This window comes from Sorex araneus, chromosome 1 (genome assembly GCF_027595985.1).
Source record: "Sorex araneus isolate mSorAra2 chromosome 1, mSorAra2.pri, whole genome shotgun sequence".
Taxonomy (NCBI): Eukaryota; Metazoa; Chordata; class Mammalia; order Eulipotyphla; family Soricidae; genus Sorex; species Sorex araneus.
In genome coordinates this window covers 151129996-151153532 of record NC_073302.1, presented here as the reverse complement: position 1 = coordinate 151153532, position 23537 = coordinate 151129996, and positions in this window count along the sequence as shown.

Below are 23537 nucleotides of genomic sequence, written 5' to 3'. Positions count from 1 at the left end.
CCAACCAAAATGATCAGTTTGAATTAAAGTTTATTCTGTCCTCCTCTATAAATATTACCAAGCCCAGAATTTTAAGTTTGAGTAAGTAAAAAGGAATGATCTTTGTTTGTCCACTTCATTGATTAAAGCATAAGACTTCAAGATGGAGAGGGAGTGTGGTCACAAGCACATTTGAAAATCTGGGAAAAGGTCAGAACTTCACCCAAAAATAATACATATTCACTGTCTTCAACAAATATATGAATTTACTTTTCAGAGGACTCTTGGCCACCGCAAAGTTATTCTTGGTCCACAGATTAAGAACTCACACATTGCAACACAATTTTCCTAGGGTAGCAAAATTAAGTCACTGGCACGTCCTCAAACAAGGAAACCAGGACCTGCACAGGTGCAGCCCTGGAGCAATACCCTGGTGGCTGGTGGCCTGTGGCCCAGGTATAATCATGGCACTGCAGGGAGGGCTGAGAGACTGGAGAACTCTATAATCTGATGCTGTGAATGTAAGATGACAGGCCCTTTAAGGAAAACAACATGCAGTTTAAAAAAAAAAAAACTTGAGGAAGAGAGGCCTGTGGCAAGGCTCTGGCCCCTGGGGGATGCTGGTGGCCAGTGATGTGCATTCAAACACCCAACACCTGGAGCTGGCAGGAAAGAAAGCACCCAGTCTCCACATCATGACTGCCTCAAAGTCTCGCATATGAAGAAGCCACACAAAGGAATAGCTTGCCCAGTGACACTGCTACTCGTACCTTCCAACTAAGGACCCCTCCTCTCCATTATCCCAGGCACCTGCCCCAAGATGGTCTGCCATCTGTGGGCAGACATCCACGGCCCTAAGGTGTAGAGGGTGAGTGACGTGCCACACTCAGAAGAGGGGAAACCAATGGGGACACCTGGAGATGGGTTCTGTGGCCCAGGTGTGTGGCCCCAGGCAAGGTCAGCAATCCAATTGCAGTTTGTGTTGAAAAAAACCTGTAGCCAGGGGAAAAAACAAAACTGAAGACTAAAACTAGGGGACCAGAGAGATAGAATAGAAGTTAAGATGCTTGCCTGGCATACGGGTAACTGGGGCTCAATCCCCAGCATCCAAAACATCCCACCAGGAATGATCCCTAGGCATAGAGTCAAGGTAAAGCCTGATCACAGCCGGTGTTACCCAAAAGCAAATAACCCTCCCCCTAAAAAATCACTGTATCACTGTCACCCCATTGTTCATCGATTTACTCAAGTGGGCACTACTAATATCTCTATTCTTCTCAGCTCTGAGATTTTAGCAGCCTCTCCTTACTCGTCTTTCCTAACAATTGGAGGCTGTTTCAGGGTCAGAGGAATGAGACCTATAATTGCTGTTTTTGGCATATCGAATATGCCACAGGTGGCTTGCCAGGCTCTGCCCGTGGGGCCAGGATACTCTCGGTAGCTTGCCGGGCTCTCCCAGAGGTGTGTGTGTGTGTGTGTGTGTGTGTGTATATATATATATATATATACATATATATATATGTGTGTGTGTATAAACATATATACATATATACACACACATATATATACATATATAAACATAATATGTAATATATACCTATGCATATATATTTTTATACATTATATATTTTACTCCCTATAATTTGTTGCCTACTGTCTGAACTCCATCAAATAGGGTGTGATAATTATGGAAAATGGGTAGGAAGTGTCCTATAATGTGTCGCATGGCCTGGAAAGTGGCAGCTGTTGGGTAGTGGAGGTCGGCTGCAGGGGCTGGGTCCCTTGGGGAGGGAAGGGTTCTCACCCACCCCGTATGGGGTGCCCCAGGTGAAGACAGCCTGGCGCGGAGTCTGGTGGCATGGCTATGAGGGCCTCATTTTATACTCCTATCTGGGAGGAGTAGCCATTGAGATCTGGAGGGTGGCCAATGAGGAGATTATCTGGTGCACGCAGGGTGTGGCTTATGGGAGGTGATCCCTGGGTCACCGGAGATTGGGGGATAGTAGGCAGACGATCTCTGCTTCTGGGTCCTTTTGAGTCCAGAATCCAAGGTCACAAAGTTACGCATTATCTGGGTTCTGTGGGACTTCATTCATGCGTGAGTCTTGGCTGGAGCGTCTGGAAAGCAGCCTGGAGCGTCGTGGCGGTTGGGCAGTGGAGGTGGGCTGTTTGGACTCCGAGCCAGGCTATTTTCACGTGGGGTTCACGGGGGCAGGTGAGAACCCTCCCTGCCCCAAGGGACCCAGCCCCGACAGCCAACCTCTACTACCCTAAGAACTACTAGAACTGAATAATGCAGCAGTCCTACTTCTTTATGTCTGAAGGAAATAAAGTCAGTACCTTGAAAAAGTTATTTGCACTGATGTTCATGACAACATTATGCATAAAAGACAAAATTGGGAAACAATCTAAGTGTCTACCAATGGGATACTGGATGAAGAAAATAGAAGTGAATGTGTGTACATATATATATATATATATAATGCACTAACCAATATTTCATACATATACATTTGTGTGTTGTTTTACATTGGGGTATATTCTGAGAAATCAATGCATTATTAGGACAATTTTTTCATGAGAACATCAGAGTATAATCACATCTAGATGGTACAGACATCTACCTGCCTACCTAGAATTCATGATATAGCCTTTGGAATCATTGCAGTATGCATGGTTCATCACTGACACCAAAAATGTTTATGTATATGTGTTTGTGAAGAATAATCTGATGAAACACCATCTAGTGATAAAAAAGAAGAAAATTTTATTATTTGCAATATGGAAGAAACTAAAAGTTGTTATACTAAATGAAATAAATTATAGAGAAAGATAAATACTATAAACTAGTATAAGTGGAATCTAAGAAGTAAAAAAGGCAAAAAAGATGAGTTAGAAAAGCTGAAAATAGGGACTTATAGTACAGTGGGTAGTGCACTTGCCTTGCATGCCCCAGACCTGGATTCATTCCATTTGATCCCCCAAAGCCCACCAAGAGTAATTCTTGAGGGCAGAGCCAGGAGTAACCCCTGAGCACCACTGGGTGTGGTTCCAAAACAACAATGAACAGAAAAGGAAAATAGAATGATAATTGCCAGGAATGGGTCACTGTCACTGTCATCCCATTGCTCATCGATTTGTTCGAGCGGGCGCCAGTAACGTCTCTCATTATGAGATTTATTGTTACTATTTTTGGCATATCGAATACACCACGGTTAGCTTGCCAGGCTCTGCCGTGGGGGCGACATACTCTCGGTAGCTTGCTGGGCTCTTCGAGAGGGGTGGAGGAATCAAGCACGGGTCAGCCGCGTGAAAGGTGAACGCCCTACCTCTGTGCTATCACTCCAACCAGGAAGAGGTGGAGAGAAAAAAACAGGGATATTGAGCAAACTTTCAGTTGGTACAAAGTTTCAGATGTAAGATAAATTCTGAGGATCATAACTAGTAAAACTATTGTATTCTTTAAATTTGCTGAGAGTTGATCTTAAGCATCTTTTCCAACTACAATCAAAAAAAAAGATGAGGTGATGTGAGGTGATAAAAGTGCTTATTAACTTGTTTGTGGTTGCATCACCATAATGCATATGCATATCAATCAGCATGTTTTAACATATATAAAACTTTATATGTTAAGTATATATATAATTTTATTTGCTAGTTATACCTCAGTAAACCTGGGTGCAAAAAGAAAAGGGGGAAGAGAGATAGTACAAGAGGTTTAGTGCATGTTTAGGCTATGGCTGACCCTAGTTTGGTCCCTGGTACCAGATGGTCCCCCCAGTATCATCGAGACAGGGCCCCCTGCCAAATAAATTCATATATTTTTTAAATAAAAAGGAAGAAAGAAAAACTTGTGTCTTCTGACTCAGAAAATCCACAAGACGCAAAGTACAATAAACAAAACCATGTTTATATTATCATCCTGAATTTGTAACTAAAGTGCTTAGAAGAAAATACCAAAAAAAGCAAATGCGCAAAAATGCTCCTGGCATATGTCTCACTCTGTCCATCACAGGATCCCATGCACTGTGTCTTCTGAGACCAGTTTCTTTACTTCTTACCCAGGGACTTTGATTCAAACCTGTGTTTTGATCAAAATTGCTGCTGAAATTGATGATTCTTTATGTTTATTTTTTCCTTTCTACCTCATTTTGGACAACTGTCCAACGTTTTTGCAAATTTCCTATCCTTCAGTCCTTTCTTAGCAGAAGCAAAAGTCAAAAGGCCACTCCCCAAAACTCTCTATTGCAACTGTCTCTCAATGTGACCTAGTTCTTCCAATTAGATGGGCCCACTCACCGCTTTTTTCCCAAAGAGAATGAGGTTAATAGATAGAGCTTTTTGGATCAGTTCTGGCAAGAACTATATCCTGAGGCTGCACCAGTATTTTAGAAGTGGCATTAGCAGAGGTACCAACTAGTAGAGGTTGGAGCACCAGATTCTATGGGTCAGATCACAGGGCTCCTGCTCAGGGTTAGCAGTGGGGCTTTCTGGGAGGAGTCCAAAGGTAAGCACTGAACACTGTTCCTGTAAACTCAAAATAGTCTGTGCTCCTTCAGAGATTCTGTGAACAGCTGCAATCACCTTCAAATCATTTTATTTTCTAAAATATTTTCTTTTCTATCAAGAATGTACTAAATATTTATTGAGGGATTACTATGTGCTGGCAATTCAAAATAATTGAATAACAAAAATTCCTGTCTTTGTGGTGCTTATATTCTAGTGAAGAAAGGCAGATACTAAACAATTCATTATAAAAGCTATGCAATACATCAGACAAGAAAGAAAAAAAAATAGGAGGCCCTAACTATAAGAGTTGAAAATGCAAGTAGGTTGATCAGATAATGGCTTATTCATATGAAAAAGGTGACATTGGAGTAGACCTGAATGAGAAAACATGGCTCACATATACTTCATCAACCACTCTCACCCCAAAACAGCAAAGGCAAAGATCATGCTGTGGGGGTGCATCCTGAGAAGCTATCGATAGTGATCATGACAGTCATCTCCTTAAAGTCATTCTCTACTCTAAAAGAAACAGTCTGTGGGGAAAACCATTGCCCCATCCTACTCTCATACACAGTTCAGTTATTCTGAAGATCAAAGCAAAGCTCCTTGGAGACATAAAGTCTAATTTAGGTGAAATCTGTGACTTACATCCAAGGCTACCTACCTACCTGAAACACACATGGTACATTTTACTCTCAATTAAAAATACAATGAAAAAAAAAACAGGTAAGTAGATCTTATGTCATCCAAAAAATAATAACCAAGTTCTAGTTTTAGGAGTGATACTACAGAAGGTAGGGCATTTTGCCTTGTTCACAGCTGACCTAGGTTCAATCCCTGGCAAGTATGGTCCCCCAAGTACCACTAAGAGTTATTCCTGAGCATCACCAGTATGACTCAAAAAGCAAAAATCAAACAAACAAAAACTATAACCAAATTTATTTTGGGGATTCCTACCACATAAATATTTTATAAGAACCCATAAAAATTACAACTGGATGAAGTAATTTTGTTTGTCAGACTGAATTCAGATCAAACTAAATTCAAAAAACTCAACACTCTAGGCCTTATTAATATTAGCAAACAATTTTTAAGTCTAACTATAACTTAAAATCTAAAATCAATAAAATATAAACAAGTGAAAACATTTAACAGGGGAGGAAAAGGCTAACATTCTAATATTTTATTTATTTTTTTTTATATTATTTCTTTTTTTTTTTTATAATTTATTTATTTTTAATTAGAGAATCACCGTGAGGGTACAGTTACAGATTTATATACTTTTGTGCTTATACTTCCCTCATACAAAGTTCGGGAACCCATCCCTTCACCAGTGCCCATTCTCCACCACCCGTAAACCCGGCGTCCCTCCCACCCTCCCCACTCCCATCTCCCCCCCACCCCACCCTGCCACTGTGGCAGGGCATTCCCTTCTGTTCTCTCTCTCTAATTAGCTGTTGTGGTTTGCAATAAAGGTGTTGAGTGGCCGCTGTGTTCAGTCTCTAGCCCTCATTCAGCCCGCAACTCCTTTCCCCCACATGGCCTTCAACTACAATGTAGTTGGTGATCGCTTCTCTGAGTTGCCCTTTCCCCGGAACGTGAGGCCAGCCGAGAAGCCATGGGGTCAACCTCCTGGTACTTATTTCTACGGTTCTTGGGTATTAGTCTCCCACTCTGATATTCTATATACCATAGATGAGTGCAGTCTTTCTATGTCTGTCTCTCTCTTTCTGACTCATTTCACTCAGCATGAAACTTTTCATGCCCATCCACTTAACTACAAAATTCTTGACTTCCTTTTTTCTAACAGCTGCATAGTATTCCATTGTATAGATGTCCCAAAGTTTCCTCAACCAGTCATCCGTTTTGGGGCATTCGGGTTTTTTCCAGATTCTGGCTATTGTAAACAGTGCTGCGATGAACATACATAACATTCTAATATTTTAAACATCATTTATAAGATTGGAAGATAAAATTTTAAAAACAGAAAAATGAAAAACTGCATCCTCAGATAATTCAGAAAAACGGATACAAAAATGGCCCATAAAGATTTTTTGTGACATTTATACATTTTATTTTCATAAAGTAGTTCACAATAGTTCATTACAGGTAATATTCAAACACCCACCCAACTAGCGAGCATCTTCCCACCACAGTAAGAGGGAAATGTGTGAAGATTGTTGTTCATTCTGGACCATTTAAGCCTGTATATACAAGAATACAAGCAAGTATGTTAAAACCAAACAAACGTGTGCTACTGTAGGTACATCAATGGGCTAGAGTATAAGAGGTCATGCAGCCACAAATGCGGCCGCACACTCAAGGAAATACTGCATTGCTCTCTTCCGGGAGCTTTATTTTATAGTCCCTGGATCTTGGCCGTTTATGAGATTACATGGCGCTGGTGGGGCAGTTCGTGGGTGTGACTACCAAGATACTGGAAAACTGGGGACCTGGGTGGATAAAGCCCAGTCCCGATCCGAGCAGACTTAGAGATATCAGCCATGGGTCCCACATACCTGGGTTCCTCTGCCAGTTCCTTCATGGATGAGGCTCGTCAGAGCTTGTGGAGAGTGGCCTTGAGCATGGCTGTGGCTGGGTTCTGAAGGTTTTCGACTGCCAGGGCTCTGCTCAGGGTGGGGAGGGAAACTCAACCCGCCCCCCCCTCAGAGGAACCCTGTTGAAGACAGCTTGGCACGGGGTTGGGAGTTTCTGCCCCACAAGGATATTTTTGAAAGTGTTCAACATAATGAGATCCATTCACATTGAAATAATACTGTTTCGTTTTTTGTGTATCAAGCAGGAAGAACTTAGAGGCATAATAAATCATTCCTTAAACAAGATAGTGGGGAAATGAAATGGATACTCTCGTATAGTACTTATAGAAATAAAAATTGGTATAATCCTGCAGCAGGAAAATTTGCCAATAAGATATATAAGTAGCATACATATAGATAGTTTCTTTTTGCTGATGCAGATATAACACCTTTGAATCCAGCAATGTCACTTCTAGAAATTTGTCTTGAAGTTTCACCTCCAAAATAAGGAAAATTCATATAAAATAAGGTCATTAATTATTGCTCTATTCATACTTGCAAAATATTTCAAACAATCTAAATGTACATATGCAGGGAAAGAGTTGAATAAATCAGAGAAGCACATCTGTTTATTGAGGTTCTAAGAAGCTGTCAAAAGAACAAACCAGATCTCTATGAATTGATACAGTTATTTCTGTGATATGCTCTTAGATAAAAAAGAAAAGTTCAAGAGAACATCTACAGTTTAATATATCTCATGTAAGGGGACATATGATAATACACATATATTTTTTTCATCTTTACAAACAAAACAGGAAAGAAAAGGCAGAAACTAAAGTTGTTGATTAGCTGCAGAGACATGTAGAAGGAAGGGGTGGGAAGTTGTGAGATGGAGCTTTGACTCCTAACATATGTGATATTTTGTGTATTCTGAAAAGTTATCTCACTAATTAGAATCAACCAGGATGTGGAAAGATCCCAAATTATAAGTAATAACAAATCAAATTTAACTGCATTAAGAATAAATGGTATATTACAGTATAAGACATGTGGAAGAAAAGCCCCCACTGAGGTAACAGGAAGACTTGATATTTTCAGGCTGAAAACAAGAACTCTACATAAATACCATACAGTTATTAGTAAGGACCTCTCACAGGGCTATGAGCTAATAATTCTATAACATTTTTATGTATATAGCAAAAAAAGATGGAGCAAGAAGTGAATATTCGTAGAGGAGAGCTCTGTTTCTCAGGGTTGGAAAGAAGTTACATATATGGAAATTAAGACAGCAGGATGAGCCCTATACTGTAATATATAGTCACACCTACACACATACATGCATACATAAGGAAACATAAAGACACGGGTTTGTTAGCATACATTTGTGTATTTTCTGTCTCTCTCTACTAAAAGGATCTGAAAACAATATAGCTCCAATATTGGCTACAAATACTATTATCTAATAAAAAATATTTTCTTAGATAGTTGTCTGATTCTAGGACTGGCATAGGAAAAATTCAAAACAAGCTCTGAGGAGCAGAAGTGATAGTACAGTGGGTAGGGTATTTGCCTTGCATGTGCCGACCCGGGTTCGGTTCCCAGCATCCCATATGGTCCCCAAGCACCGCCAGCAATAATTCCTGAGTGCATGAGCCAGGAGTAACCCCTGTGAATTGCCAGGTTCGACCCAAAAAGCAAAAAAAAAAAAGCTCTGAACTTCTTTTTCATATATATAATTTTTTAATGAATAATTCGTGAAGCACAGTTACAGACTTACAAACTTTGATGCTTATGTTTCAGTCATTCAGCCATCCCTCCACCAGTGCCCATTCTCCACCACCAATGTTCCCAGTATCCCTCCCTCATTCCCCCAACTTCCACCCCCCTCGCCTCTGTGACAGGTGAATTCCCTGTTTACTCTCTCTCTCTCTCTCTCTCTCTCTCTCTCTCTCTCTTCTTTAGGGTGTTGTGATCTGCAGGTATTAAGTGGTCATCATGTTCGGTCTATAGTCTACTCTCATAATACATCCCCCATCCCCAGCGGATCCTCCAAGCATCCTTTACTTGGCGGTCCCTTCTCTATCTGAACTGCCTTTTCCCCCCAGCATGTGAGGCCGGTTAACAGTCAGTGGAACAATCCTCCTGTTCCTTGTCTCTACTATCCTTAGGTGATAGTCTCCCATTTTGTTACTTTATATTCCACAAATGAGTGCAATCTTCCTATGTCTGTCCTTCTCTTTCTGACTCATTTCACTTAGCATGGTACTCTCCATGTTAATCCACTTATGTGCAAATTCCATGACTTCATCTTTTCTAACAGCTGCATAGTATTCCATTGCGCAGATGTATCAAAGTTTCTTTAGCCAGTCATCTGTTCTCGGGCATTTGGGTCTTTTCCAGATTCTGGCTATTATAAACATGCTGCAATGAACATACGAGTGCAGATGTTATTTCTACTATACTTTTTTGCATCTCCGGGGTATACTCCCAGAAGTGGTATAGCTCTGAACTTCTTTACTTGAAAATAAGGAAGGGTGGCAAAAGACATGGCAGCCTTTCTACAGGAACTCCCAGTGACCAAAATGGAGGAAGCTTGAGCAACAAAATCATGAGAACAGTAGATTAGAGCCAAAAAAATCAAAGCAAAGAATCACAAGTCCATCCTTGTGGGAAGCTGAAGCAACTCTTGCTTACCAATGAATTCATAATAAAAGGAAAAATAAACCTTTATTTGAACATCTCAGTAATAACTGCCCTGCACAAGATCCACCAGTCACTAAAGTAGTGAATGATGATCTCAAGGTATCTGACCTATGACACTTCTCAAATTAGAAGATAAAAGCAAGGATAACCCAGTGACAGAGCATCTGCTTTGCAAGGGTGGGGCCATGAATTTGACCCCTGGCACTACCCTATGTGTATGGAGCTCAATCCCTGCGGCACTGTCCTTTGGGGATCCTGGATCCATACAACACAGTGTGTGATCTCCAATGAGCATCACAGCTAGAATGTGTGGGAACCACAAGTATATAAGACCAGACAGTACTACGACCAAATGGTCCGTGAGCACCATAGCTAGAGTCTAAAACCTTTCCAATATGTGTATGAGCATGTGCCATCACAAAAACAAAAGGGGGGGCAGGCACATAACTGAATTGATTTTCAGTGAAATATAGGTATTCTCTGCTGCGGATATCACAACCCATGGTGTATACTTTCCCTTTCTCTTACAATTTTCTGAATAAAACTATTTTCCTTCATTTAAAAAATGAAAAACAATATAACAATGACTTAAAGATGACTTGCCTTAGCTAACTTACCTCAACTCAGCGGTCACAGTAAATGGTATCAAAAACAAGGCAACTAGACATGGTCCAGCTCTAACAGGATTCTTTAGAAATGCTAGCTAGCAATTCTGCAACATTCTTTTTTTTTAATTTTTTAAAAAAATTTTATTAGAGAATCACTGTGATGTACAGATACAAACTTATACACTTTTGTGTTTGCATTTCACTCATACAGTGATTGTTTACCCATCCCTCCACCAGTGCCAATTCACCTCCACCAATAATCCCAGTATCCTTCTCACCACCCCCACTCCATCCTCCACCACCCCACCCTGCCTCTGTGGAAGGGCATTCCCTTTTGTTCTCACTCCTTTTGGGTGTTGTAGTTTGCAATAGAGGTATTGAGTGGCCATCATATTCGGTCTATAGTCTACTTTCAGCTCGCATCTTCCAACCCGAATGGGTCCTCCCAACATCCTCTACTTGGTGTTCCCTTCTCTATCTGAGCTGCCTTTTCCCCAGCATGTGAGGTCAGATTCCAAGCTGTGGGGCAGACCTCCTGGTCCTTATCTCTACTACTCTGTAACATTCTTGCCCCAAACAGGTCATCTAGATCTAATCATGAGGCAGGGAGAACAGAAAACCCCAAAGTGAGGCAAGTTACTGCAAAGTAACTGACCATTACTCTGAGTGTCAAGGTCAAGAAAGACAATGAAAGGGGCTGGAGTGATAGTATAGTGGGGAGGGTGTTTGCCTTGCATGTGGCCAACCCGGGTTCAATTCCCAGCATCCCATATGGCCCCCTGAGCACTTCCAGGAGTAATTCCTGAGTGCAGAACCAGGAGTAACCCCTAAGCATCGCCAGTTGTGACCCAAAAAGAAAAAAAAGACAAAAAAAACCCTGAAGGACTATGCAGAATAGAGGAGACTACGAAAACACATTTAATGCAAGTGCAAGGTGGGAACCTGGATTGGATCCTAGAACAGAAAAGGGATATTGGAGAGGAAACTGGGACACCAGCAAATTGAGCTGGGTTTAGTGTACCATCAAAGTTCATTTCCTGGGTTTGATACTTGTGCTGTGGTTATGTAAATCGCTAACATTGGGGAAACTAAATGGTACTATTCTTGGTAGTTTTCTGTAACTCTAAAATAATTTAAAAATAAAATACTTTTGAAGTCCACAATTCTGAAGTCTTCCATCCTGTAAGCTTCCAGTTTTCCCTGGCATTTGCCTGCTCCGAATTCAGTTTCTGGCAGGAAACTTTTATTTAGAAACTCTTGGGTGCCACGCCCTCCAAAAGGCAGCTATGCAGAGCAGAGTGATCTTACAGCAGGGAGGGAGCTCACCTTGCACACGGCAGACCCTGGTTTGATCCCGCCATCTCTTATGATCCCCTGAGTCCACCAGGAGTGATCCCGAGTGCAGAGTCAGGAGTAAGTCCTGACCCCAAAACAAACAAAAATGGCAGCTACAGTCTCTGGTCTCTGTGTCCTCATAGAGTCATATCCATTTTTTTTCCTTTTTGGGTCACACCCAGTGATGCACAGGGGTTACTCCTGGCTTTGCACTCAGGAATTACCCCTGGCGGTGCTCGGGGGAACATATGAGATGCTGGGAATCAAACCCAGGTCGCCCGCGTGCAAAGCAAACGCCCTACCCTCTGTACTATCGTTCCAGCCCCAAGTCATATTCATTTTTGTGTGTATGTGGTACCAACAACCGAGCCCAGGTCTTATATATGTACAAGTAAGTCAAGTGTGCTCCACGCACCCCAGCCACTCAGATTTCAAATAATTTCCTCACATTGTTTTTCCAGAATGCATCCAGAGGATCCAGATTCTCAACTACTATGCTGTTCAGAAAGAAATTCAGAAAAAAATTTATTTATGTTGTTATTTCGTGCTATTGATATAATAATTTACATTGGTTGAACATTAAACTGGTGTGTCCCTGACTATCGAAGGACCTCCATACCCTGTTTCTAAGAAAATGTCTCACACAACCTGTCTGAAACAACAGCAAAGACAGCAGAGGCAGTGTTTCATTTAGAAAGCAAATAGTTCTGTGGAATTCCCTGCAAGAGCTCCATGCAACCATCTCTAATAAATTAAAAGTCATCACAAACGTTATTAGAGGGAAAAAGAGAACCCCTGAAGCAAGCATGAAATTAACTTTAGTAGCCAGTCAGGGCTTAGGTTGTGGTGAATTGATTCTTAACAAAACAAGAAAATATCAGCAGTGAAATTTCCCGGGAGCTTGATTATCTGAGTCCACTTGGACATTCCCTGATAACAATGTCAATTTCTCCAGTTGCAAAATGAGATAAGAGCCATTTCCTTTGTCTTCATAGGGTGGATTGCACTATGAACTTTTTAAGTGCAATGAGCCCTAAAAAGTGTCTTTTCACATACTCTGTTCTTAGCCTACAACACATTTTCCCATTTAAAGGTGTTTTTGAAAATTATAACAAATTTAAATACCTAACTCTGTTTTGATATGAACGTAGTGGTTTGAAGGAGAGAGGGAACAAAGTTATAGGTTTTACAAATTAATATGTCTGTGGAGAATTAGTTAATCTATTCAGATAGACTACACTTTCCATCAGATCTTGAGAGTCCAGGAGACAGTTCAAAGTGAATGCCTGCATTCAGAGGCACTGAATTTAATCCCCAGCATCACACTGTCCCCTGAACTCTGATTTGGAAGCCCCCTCCCCTCCAAAAAAATTCATCTTGAAATAAAATCAAAGGCAGAGGCCTTTCTGCTGCTGCATGGGCATGATCCTGGAGGCCAACTAAACTACTTTGGACACCAGCAGCTCGCATAAATGCCTCTAGACTGTGAACTGAGCCACTGCCCCATGCAGCGCCATGGGGGAAAGGTTTCTCTCTCTCAACCCTTCCTTTCCAGGCATAGCATGGTGATCATCGCTTTTTGAGCACAAAATGGAGGTACCAGCCGGCTGCTGCGAGACGTGAGGAAGATTCCGGGGGGCGGGGAGTACCGGCCCCACCCTCCACCAAGATTTAAGTGCAGCAGCCACACATGTGTGGCCTTCCTGCTGCTGCATGAGCATGATGCCAGAGGCCAACTAAACTACTTTGGACACCAGCAGCTCACAGAAATGCCTCTAGACTGTGAACTGAGACACTGCCCCATGCGGCGCCAGGGGGGAAGGGTTTCTCTCTCCAGGCTTCTCCATCTTATGAGCACCACAAAAGGGAAGTAGAAGCTTGCAGTGATGCAATTTCTGGCAAAATTTTCCCTGGACTTTATACAGAAATCCAAAACCTAATATCTCTTAATTGTCAGCAAAGTGAAATGGTTCCTTTTTAGCAGGTCTGACTTTGGGGGGAAGCTCCAAACAATAACAGTGAGTTATTTGTTGAAATATTGAAGGTAATCAAATTAGCAGCCATGTCTGGAGACTGTGAACTAAGCCATAGCCCCACGCCAGCCGAGAAGAGGAAATATCCTTCTTTCTCGGTTTTTTTCCCTTTTCGGGGAGAAGCGGCATGGTGTCCGCCATATTATGAGGTCTATTAAGCAGGTATGAACTTGGTGGCTCGAAAAGGAGGAGAAATAAAAAAGAAAAAAAAAATTATGTACTTGGAACAGCGGGACGCTTGGGCAGTCTCGGGCAGGGGCCGATACCAGCTTGAGCTCCACCGAAATTCGACCCCAGTGGCCACACTTTTGTGCGGCCGCTTTGCTGCTGATCGACTAGGATCCAGAGGCCAACTAGACTACTTTTGGTCCCAGAAACTGCTTGCAGCCATGTCTCTAGACTGTGAACTAAGCCATAGCCCCACACCAGCCGAGGAGGGGAAATATTCTTCTTTCTTAATTTTTTTTCCCTTTTCAGATGGTGTGGTGTCCGCCATATTATGAGAACTATTAAGCAGGCACAAACTTGGTGGCTCGGGAAGAAGAAAAAAAGAAGAGTTATGTACTTGGAACAGCAGGACTTCATATCTCTTCATTCTCAGCAATGGAAAACTAATTATCAAATGCTTCCTTGGCAGTAGGGCTGTCTTTTTTTGGGGGAAAACTCCAACAACAATAATGAGTTTTGTGTTGAAATATGGAATGTAATCAAGGTAAAGAGAAAATGAAGTGAAATTTATCAGTTAGGCAGGCGGGGGTGGGGAGCAGGGGTGGGAGGTATACTGGGGTTTTTGGTGGTGGAATATGGGCACTGGTGAAGAGACGGGTGTTTGAGTATTGTATAACTGAGACATAAGCCTGAGAACTTTGTAACTTTCCACATGGTGATTTAATAAAATAAATAACTTTTAAAAAAATTTAAATTTTAAAAATTTAAAGAAAAAAAGGCAGAGAATCTCTGATAGTATACCAAAACCTTTAAAGAAGTCATTGTAGAACTAGATCCTGCTTTTGAGTGTTTCACTTCTTGATGGAAGAATATATATGTATTTTTTCTTGAATCTCAGATAGTAGGAAACTTCAGAATTGCAGAAATCTAGAAAATGATTGTAATGACCATTGAGAAACAAAACTAAAAGCAAACTAATATCCCTGCTAAAAATAACCTCATACCATAAAATTTAAGAAATTCCTTCAAGATACAGTGAACCTACATAAAATTGAAGGAAATCACCAAAAACATGGTTCGCAAAGGTAATATTCATTCAATGAGACCAGTATTATCCTGATACAAAGTCAACAAAGACAAAAAAACAAACAAACAGGAAAATAGAATCAATGAAAACATACCAGCAGAGATGCTTCTGGAACCCATGTGAAGCTGAGTCATCACCCTGGAGGGGGACAAGTGAGCCCAGCACCAGCCCAGAGCCCCAGCAGCTGAAACTCTCCATACTCCACAATCATCGCCATGCTTACAGCTGGACTCCACTGCTCCGATGAGCCTCATACAGAAATTAATCCTTTGAAAAATGCAGGTTTGTGGGTTTTGTGACTGAAATCTCCAGGCTCTCATAAAGTCAGGGATGGGTACCACCCCCCATCTCTCTGTTCTTCTAGAAACTTCAGCAGTCATACCCAGGAACTGCCTCTGGCAACAAATAAGCTCATTAACCCGCCATGATCTAGAGACTCATAAATAAATCTCGAAAGAAATCAACAAGTTGCAGAGATGCTTCCAGACCCACACTACGCTCTGTTGTCTGGGACACCCAAAGTCACCATCCAGTTAAAAATTTAACTCCAGCTGTATCACCTCATTCAAAATTTTTGAATTCCTGGATGGGATTCAAATTTTACATCATTGATAAACCAGGGCAGCACACCATATTGGAGTCAATGTAAAGTAGAAGGAAACCAATCTCAATTAACAAAATAAAAACACATAAAAAATCAACGTGTAACAACATGTTAGTAATCTCTTACACAAGCTCCATGCTGAGCTACAACAATCTTCACACACTTTCTTCTAAGGAAATATTTTTGATCACTTTTAGCAAATTATTTATAACAAACAATGTAAAATAAATTATTCAGGGTCTGTTGTACGGGCAGACTTGAGGGGTGGTTGGAAAACTTGGAAATAATGGTGGTGGGAAGGTGCAATGGTGGTGGGATTGGTGTTGGAATATTGAATGTAACAAATCATCATGAACAACTTTATTTAAAAAATTGTAAAAGAAGTGTCTTTTAAGAATTTAGATACCAAAATCAACTAAATACTATCAAATCAAATTCAGTCACATATACAAAAAAAACTATATACGATGATCAAGTGAAATATATCAGCACTGCACTGTAGCACTGTCGTCCCATTGTTCATCTATTGCTCGAGTGGGCACCAATAACGTCTCCATTGTGAGACTTGTTGTTACTGTTTTGGGCATATGGAATACGCCAACGGGAACTTACCAGGCTCTACCATGCAGGCAAAATACTCTCAGTAGCTTGCCGGGCTCTCCCAGAGGGATGGAAGAATCGAACCCAGGTCAGCCACGTGTAAGACAAACGCCCTACCAGCTGTGCTATCGCTCCAGCCCACACACAATGATATTGTCCCTTTTTTTAAAAGGACTACGCCTAGTAGTTCTCGGGGCTACTCGCTGTCAGGAGCTGCTGCTGGAGGTGCACAGGGGACCTTGCAATGCTGGGGATCAAGTCCAGGCATCCCAAATATAAAGCATGTGCTTTAGCCTTTTGAGCCACTCCCTGATGTTGTCCATCTGAAGAGCTGAAGAAACTGAGGCTCTATGACAAGAGAGTTAGTTTTCTATGGAAAAAGGAAAGTAATATTTTTAATGATGAAAGATGACTTCCCCCTATGACCAAGAGCAAGATGAATAACAGGACATTATAGTGTATTACATTATTTTTAAAGTATTTCATTAATCTTAATCCAAAAGTATATACATTTTTGAGAAAATTATTTTTACATCTTTTTCTATAAATCTTAATTTTTATCAATCTTGTCTTTATTGTCTCATAAAATAAGTATGTACGCTTATCTCTAACTTAATTAATTGATAGTGCAACAAGTTTCACTAAACACTTCTGTGAAAAAAATATAAGCCTTTCCTGAATGCAGCAGTAGAAATAAGATAATATATTAGAAGCAAGATAATAATGAGAGTGATTCCCAAGAAATGAAAGGCCAAGAATTCATAACTTTTCTTTCCTGTCTTGATTTCATTTTGAGGTCATAATTTACGGGTGAATGCTAAAAATCTCAATTTAATACTGCCATCTCCTGGACAAATAGTGAGTTACACTAAATTGGACCACTCACCCAGTCCTTAAGGTTACCATTTCACCTGATAACAAAAGCAACCACTGTTGGAGAGGATGTGGGGAGAAAGGGACCCTTCTACACTGCTGGTGGGAATGCCGGCTAGTTCAGCCCTTTTGGAAAACAGTATGGACGATTCTCAAAAAACTAGAGGTTGAGCTCCCATTTGACCCAGCAATACCACTGCTGGGAATATATCCCAGAAAAGCCAAAAAGTATAGTCGAAGTGACATATGCACTTATATGTTCACCGCAGCACTGTTTACAATAGCCAGAATCTGGAAAAAACCCGAGTGCCCTAGAACAGATGACTGGTTGAAGAAACTCTGGTACATCTATACAATGGAATACTATGCAGCTGTTAGAAAAAATGAGGTCATGACGTTTGCATATAAGTGGATCAACATGGAAAGTATCATGCTAAGTGAAATGAGTCAGAAAGAGAGAGACATAGAAAGATTGCACTCATCTGTGGAATATAGAATAATAGACTATAAGACTAACGCCCAAGAATAGTAGAAATAAGTACCAGGAGATTGTCTCCATGGCTTGGAGGCTGGTCTCTCATTCTGGGTAACTCAGGGAAGGGACCACCAAGTAAAATGTGGTCGGAGGTCATGTGGGGGAAGGGTGATGCGGGCCGAATACAGACTAGAGACTGAACACAATGGCCACTCAACACCTTTATTGCAAACCACAACACCTAATCAGAGAGAGAGAACAAAAGGGAATTCCCTGCCATAGTGGCAGGGTGGGGTGAGGGGAGACAGGACTGGGGAAGGGGGGAGGGATGTTGGGTTTACGGGTGGTGGAGAATGGGCACTGGTGAAGGGATAGGTTATCGAACTTTGTATGGGGGAAACATGAGCACAAAGATGTATGGATCTGTAACTGTACCCTCACGATGACTTTCTAATTAAAAATAAACTAATAAAAAAAAAACTCACAGTTGGGGGCTGGTGTGATAGCACAGCAGGTAAGGCATTTGCCTAGCATTCGGCCAACCTGGGTTCGATTCCTAGCATCCCATATGGTCCCCTGAACACCGCTAGGAGTAATTCCTGAGTGCAAAGTCAGGAGTAACCCCTGCGCATCGCTGGGTGTGATCCAAAAAGAAAAAAAAAAAAACTCACAATGGGTACTAATGGTAGCTTCCAGAAAATTGTTTAGGTGTACCTCTCTGGAAAAATTACATGACAATTTCTTCTTGTGTAGACTAACCAAATTGTTTTCATGTAAGTTTTCAAGTTGGATCACATAGTCATTCATTCAGCACACATTTACTAAGCACAATCTATGTGCTGGAGCTAAAGTCAAAAATATAAAGATAACATGCCAGAGAGACAGCACAAAGGTTGAAGAGTTCACCTATCATATTGCTATGGTTACAACCCTGGTTTGAATCCCAGCACCCCCAAGCACGCCAAGCGTGATCTTTGAGCAAAGCCAGGGGTACCCACCCACCACCCTTCCAGAAAAGAATATAAAGATGAGACAACAGAGATTTTACTCAGTGATAGAGCATGTGCCTTGCATGTAGGAGGCCCTAGATATGATCCCTGACACTACAAAACACATATTTTATATAACTCTATTATAGACGGATAGATAAAGAAAAGAATATACTCCATGTTTCTAGACTATAAGATGCTACTATCATGGTTAAAAATATGTGCTTTTCATGTATGTTCATCGCAGCACTGTTTACAATAGCCAGAATCTGGAAAAAACCCGAATGCCCTAGAACGGATGACTGGTTGAGGAAACTTTGGTACATCTATACAATGGAATACTATGCAGCTGTTAGAAAAAAGGAGGTCATGAATTTTGTATTTAAGTGGATCGGCATGAAAAGTTTCATGCTGAGTGAAATGAGTCAGAAAGAGAGAGACAGACATAGAAAGATTGCACTCATCTATGGCATATAGAATAACAGAGTGGGAGACTAACACCCAAGAATTGTAGAAATAAGTACCAGGAGGTTGACTCCATGGCTTGGAGGCTGGCCTCACATTCTGGGGAAAGGGCAACTCAGAGAAGGGATCACCAACTATAATGTAGTTGAAGGCCATGTGGGGGGAGGGAGTTGCGGGCTGAATGAGGGCTAGAGACTGAGCACAGTGGCCACTCAACACCTTTATTGCAAACCACAATAGCTAATTAGAGAGAGAGAACAGAAGGGAAAGCCCTGCCACAGTGGCAGGGTGGGGTGGGGGGAGATGGGATTGGGGAGGGTGGGAGGGATGCTGGGTTTACTGGTGGTGGAGAATGGGCACTGGTGAAGGGATGGGTTCCCGAACTTTGTATGAGGGAAGCATAAGCACAAAAGTGTATAGATCTGTAACTGTACCCTCACGGTGATTCACTAATTAAAAATAAATAAATTTTTTAAAATGTGCTTTTGTTATGTTCTTATTTTATTCTGTTGCACCTCATTCAGAAAGACCTTAGCAATACAGTTGTGTCAAACTTTAGTTTTTTCTAGCAAAGCCAAGGTGTCAAAACATCCAGAAGCTGTTTGCTTGCCAACCTGGAAATAGTAATTTTAGATATTTTTGCTCTGTAGTCAAATTCAGTTTCTCAAAAGACAGCAAAATTTGATGCACTTAAATAGTTTCTAGCATTTAAACAGACAGTTCTGAAAGGTAAACAAAGAAAAGACTCTGAGTTTCACCTAGAAAGCGAAAGAAAGAAGGTAAAGGCTTAAAACTAGATTATTACCCTAGCGGCCACACATGAACGGCTCCTCTCTTCTTGAACACCCATGATCCTGGAGGCCCACTAACTACTTTTGGCACCCAGCGGCTCCTTGCAGAAATGCCTCTAAACTGTGAACTAAGTCATGGCCCCATGCCCCCCGGGGAGGGGAAAAGTTTTTTTCTCTCAGCCTTTCCTTTTGCGACCACCATCTTATAAGGCCCACTAGACAGAGTACAAGCTTGCAGTGATGCGGCTTCTGGCAGAAATTTCTCTGGACTTAATTACTGAAATATCAGAAATCCAAAAGTGCAGGCCGCAAGAGCTCACATGCTCTTCAGTCTCAGCAATGGAAAACAAATTATCAAGTGCTGCCTCTTCAGCAGGTATAATTGTTGGGGAGAATTTCCAAATAATAATAGTGAGTTTTCTGTTGAAATATTGAATGTAATCAAAGAGAGAGTAAAGTGAAAATCATCAGCCACACTGGTGGGTGGGGATGGGATGGAAGGTGTACTAGGATTCTTGGTGGTGGAACATGTGCACTGGTGAAGGGATGGGTGTTTGATCTTTGTATGACTGAGACTTAAACCTGAAAGCTTTGTAACTTTTCACATGGTGATTCAATTAAAAAAAATTTAAATAAAAATTAAAAATGTTTAAAAAAACAAACTAGATGATTATATTTGCTACAAACTAGATAATCATAATCCTTCCCAGAATTGCTCCTCCAGTCTATTATCTTTGTTAGCATTAACTTACAAATGACACAAACATATGTGTTCAGAGGAGTGCAATAGAGATAGATAGATAGATAGATAGATAGATAGATAGATAGATAGATAGATAGATAGATGGGTTAGTGGAGTAAACATGGATGGAGCAGAGCTCTCTGTACAGATATGGACACATCTGAAAGTGGGAAACAAATACAGAACAGTGAGTATAAGTATGCTCCATTTATTTGGAAGTGAAGGCATGCAGAGAGTATTTAAAGATATGGAGCAATTAAAGGGGCTGGAGAGATAGTGCGGGAGTTAGGATGCTTACCTTGCACATGGCTGACACCAGTTCAATTCCTAAGACCATGTATGGTTCCTCAAGCAGTGTCAGGAGTGATCCTTGAGCACAGAGCCAGGAGTCAGTCCTAAGCATAGCTGGTGTTGGTTCAAAACCACCAACAAAGAGGTGGAGACTAGTTGGGAAAGATACACCGCTCCAACCTCCTAGGATGCTATAGGAACTGCAGGGTGATTCATCTAAAAAGTACTTTTGTTTTATTTATGGGTCATGCTTGGTGGTGCTCAGAGGGCTAGAGGGTGCTTGGGAGTGACCCCAGGGCTCTCTCCCACAGGCAGAGATGCTCACAGTACAACCGCTCTGGCTGCTACATGAGGCCTCACCAGTTTGGAAGCCAGGCATGAAGGGAAGTCAGCGCCTCACCTCTCCCTGGTCAGCACACCTGGGAGGAGCTAGGGAGTGACTGTGGAGACGTAACCTCCAGGGCCTTCCAAGCCAGTTCCCTGGCATCACGGAGGCAGCTCTAGAGGCTTTTCACTCCCTGGAACTCAGCTTCTCTGCAGAAGAAGCTCTTGAACTCACTGCCTGCATGTGTAGGTTCCCGTTCTCATTCAGCTCTTCAACGCTTTGTGAAGACCTAATGGGCTCTTACTAAATCCGAGTCTGCTTTAGTTTCCTAAAATGATGTTTCCTACACTGAACCTTCACTATTCCTGAACATTAGAAACTAGCAATAGTTATTATTTTGGAAGAAATTAGACTGAAAATTGGGAAGAGTGGATTTTCCTTTCATCATATACTCCTTGGAACTATGAAAGCTTGCTGCATTTTATGAGGCAGCTGCAATGTACTCAGAACTACAGCTATGCTGTTACTAACTTTAAAAAAAAAAAATTGTCTTGGGCAAGAGATAGAAGGGAGGTAAGATACTTGCCTTGTATGTGACCAACCCAGGTTCAATCCCCAGAAACACATAGGGCCACCAAGGTTGCTCCTGAGTACAGAGCCAGGAGTGCCACTGAGCATAGCCAGGGGTGGCTCAAAAATAAAATCTGTATAAATGCAAGCTGGGGTTTTGGCAAGAATACCTTTATGTGCTAGGACTTGTGCCCTACTGTGCCTGGAAGATACTGGGAATCATCTTTCTACAGCCCTCACCTCACCTCCTCCAAACATGGCTTCTCTTAGGGAAAGCGTGGGCATTTCATCATGATCTGTCCCACTCTCGCCCTGCGAGGCAAAGGATTCCAAAGGCCGCACAGAAGAGGAAGCGCCTGCGGGAGGGAAACCATCAGGACCTACCATGACTTCTCATCTCTTCATCTGCTTTCCCTACATTTAGGTTCATGCTCTCTCTCCACAGACCAGCTCTCACTGCTGCATCCCAAAAGGCATTCCCAGCCTCCCACACTTTTCTCAATCAAAAATCTGATTACAGGGGCCAGGGTGATAGCACAGCGGGTAAGACATTTGCCTTGCGTGCGGCTGACCCGAGTTCGATCCCCAGCATCCCAGGAGTGATTCCTGAGTGCAGAGCCAGGAGTAACCCCTGAGCCATCACCAGGTGTGACACAAAAAGCCAAAAAAAAAAAAAAATCTGATTACAAAGCTTCGGGATGGAGAATACAGCGGACAGCAGATAGGATGCTTGTCTTGCAGGTTCTATCCCTGGCATTTCGTATGGTTCCAGGAGCACTGCCTGGAGTGATTCCTGAGTGCAGTCACCAGGTGTGCCCACGCCCACCCTCCCCTCCCCCTAAAAGGAATCTGATTACAAATCTTAATTCCAGGCCAGAGCAATAGTACACAGGCAGAGCTCTTAACTTGCATGAGGTCAACCCAGATTTAGCTTCCGGCACCTGATATGGTTTCCCCCAACCCCCAACCCAGTCCCACTAGGAGTTATCACTAAGTGCAGAGCCAGGAGTGAGCGCTGAACACCCACTCCCACCCCTTCCGCTCTTCCCTCCCACCCACCCCCCCCCCCCCGCCTGCAATGGCCCAAAAACAAAACCAAAAAAATATCCACAAATCTTAACCACAAACTCCCTGCTTCAGTCAGGCCTACCACTCAGCTCCAGTTAACTATGGCTGAAGAAATGGTCTTCAGGGGTTTTTAGTCTGAAAAGGGTACTGTGGTCTTTCAGAAGCCAACTCAGTTACCTATTAGGGCATTTTCAAGCTTGCCTTAAGTCTGTACGGTTTAATTTATAAATAGTCCATTTAGAAAACTGGTACATTTTTAAAAATCACTTTTAAGAATATCTTTAATGAAAATCTATTAAAAAGAGCTCATTAAAAAAAAAAAGAGCTCATGTAAGTTCTGAACAGATTGAATTTCTTGAAGCAGTCCACTGACAACCCAATTCCTTTAAACAACTCAACAGCAAGTACTCTTCAAACTTAATTTCCTTTCAAACAGAACTTCAAATGCTTGCCCCAACTGGCAGAACCTTCCCAATTGCTTCATTCTTATAAACACAATATATTAATTGTACAGCAACTTTCCAGGTTATATCTGAAATGTTCCAATATTGTTGCAGGCCTAGTAATATTCAAAAATCTTTAAGCTGAAAACCCCCACATCTAAAAATAGTACGAGTTATAGGTTAGAAGACTTAGGCTATATGATGTGCCAATGCTAATTAAATACTTTAATAGTAAATAGTGGTCCCAATAAATTAAAATGATGAAAACCACCACTGAACTTCAAAGACTTTTATGCTTAGGATTGCTTCCCAGTGTTCATGAAACTTTATAACGTAACACAT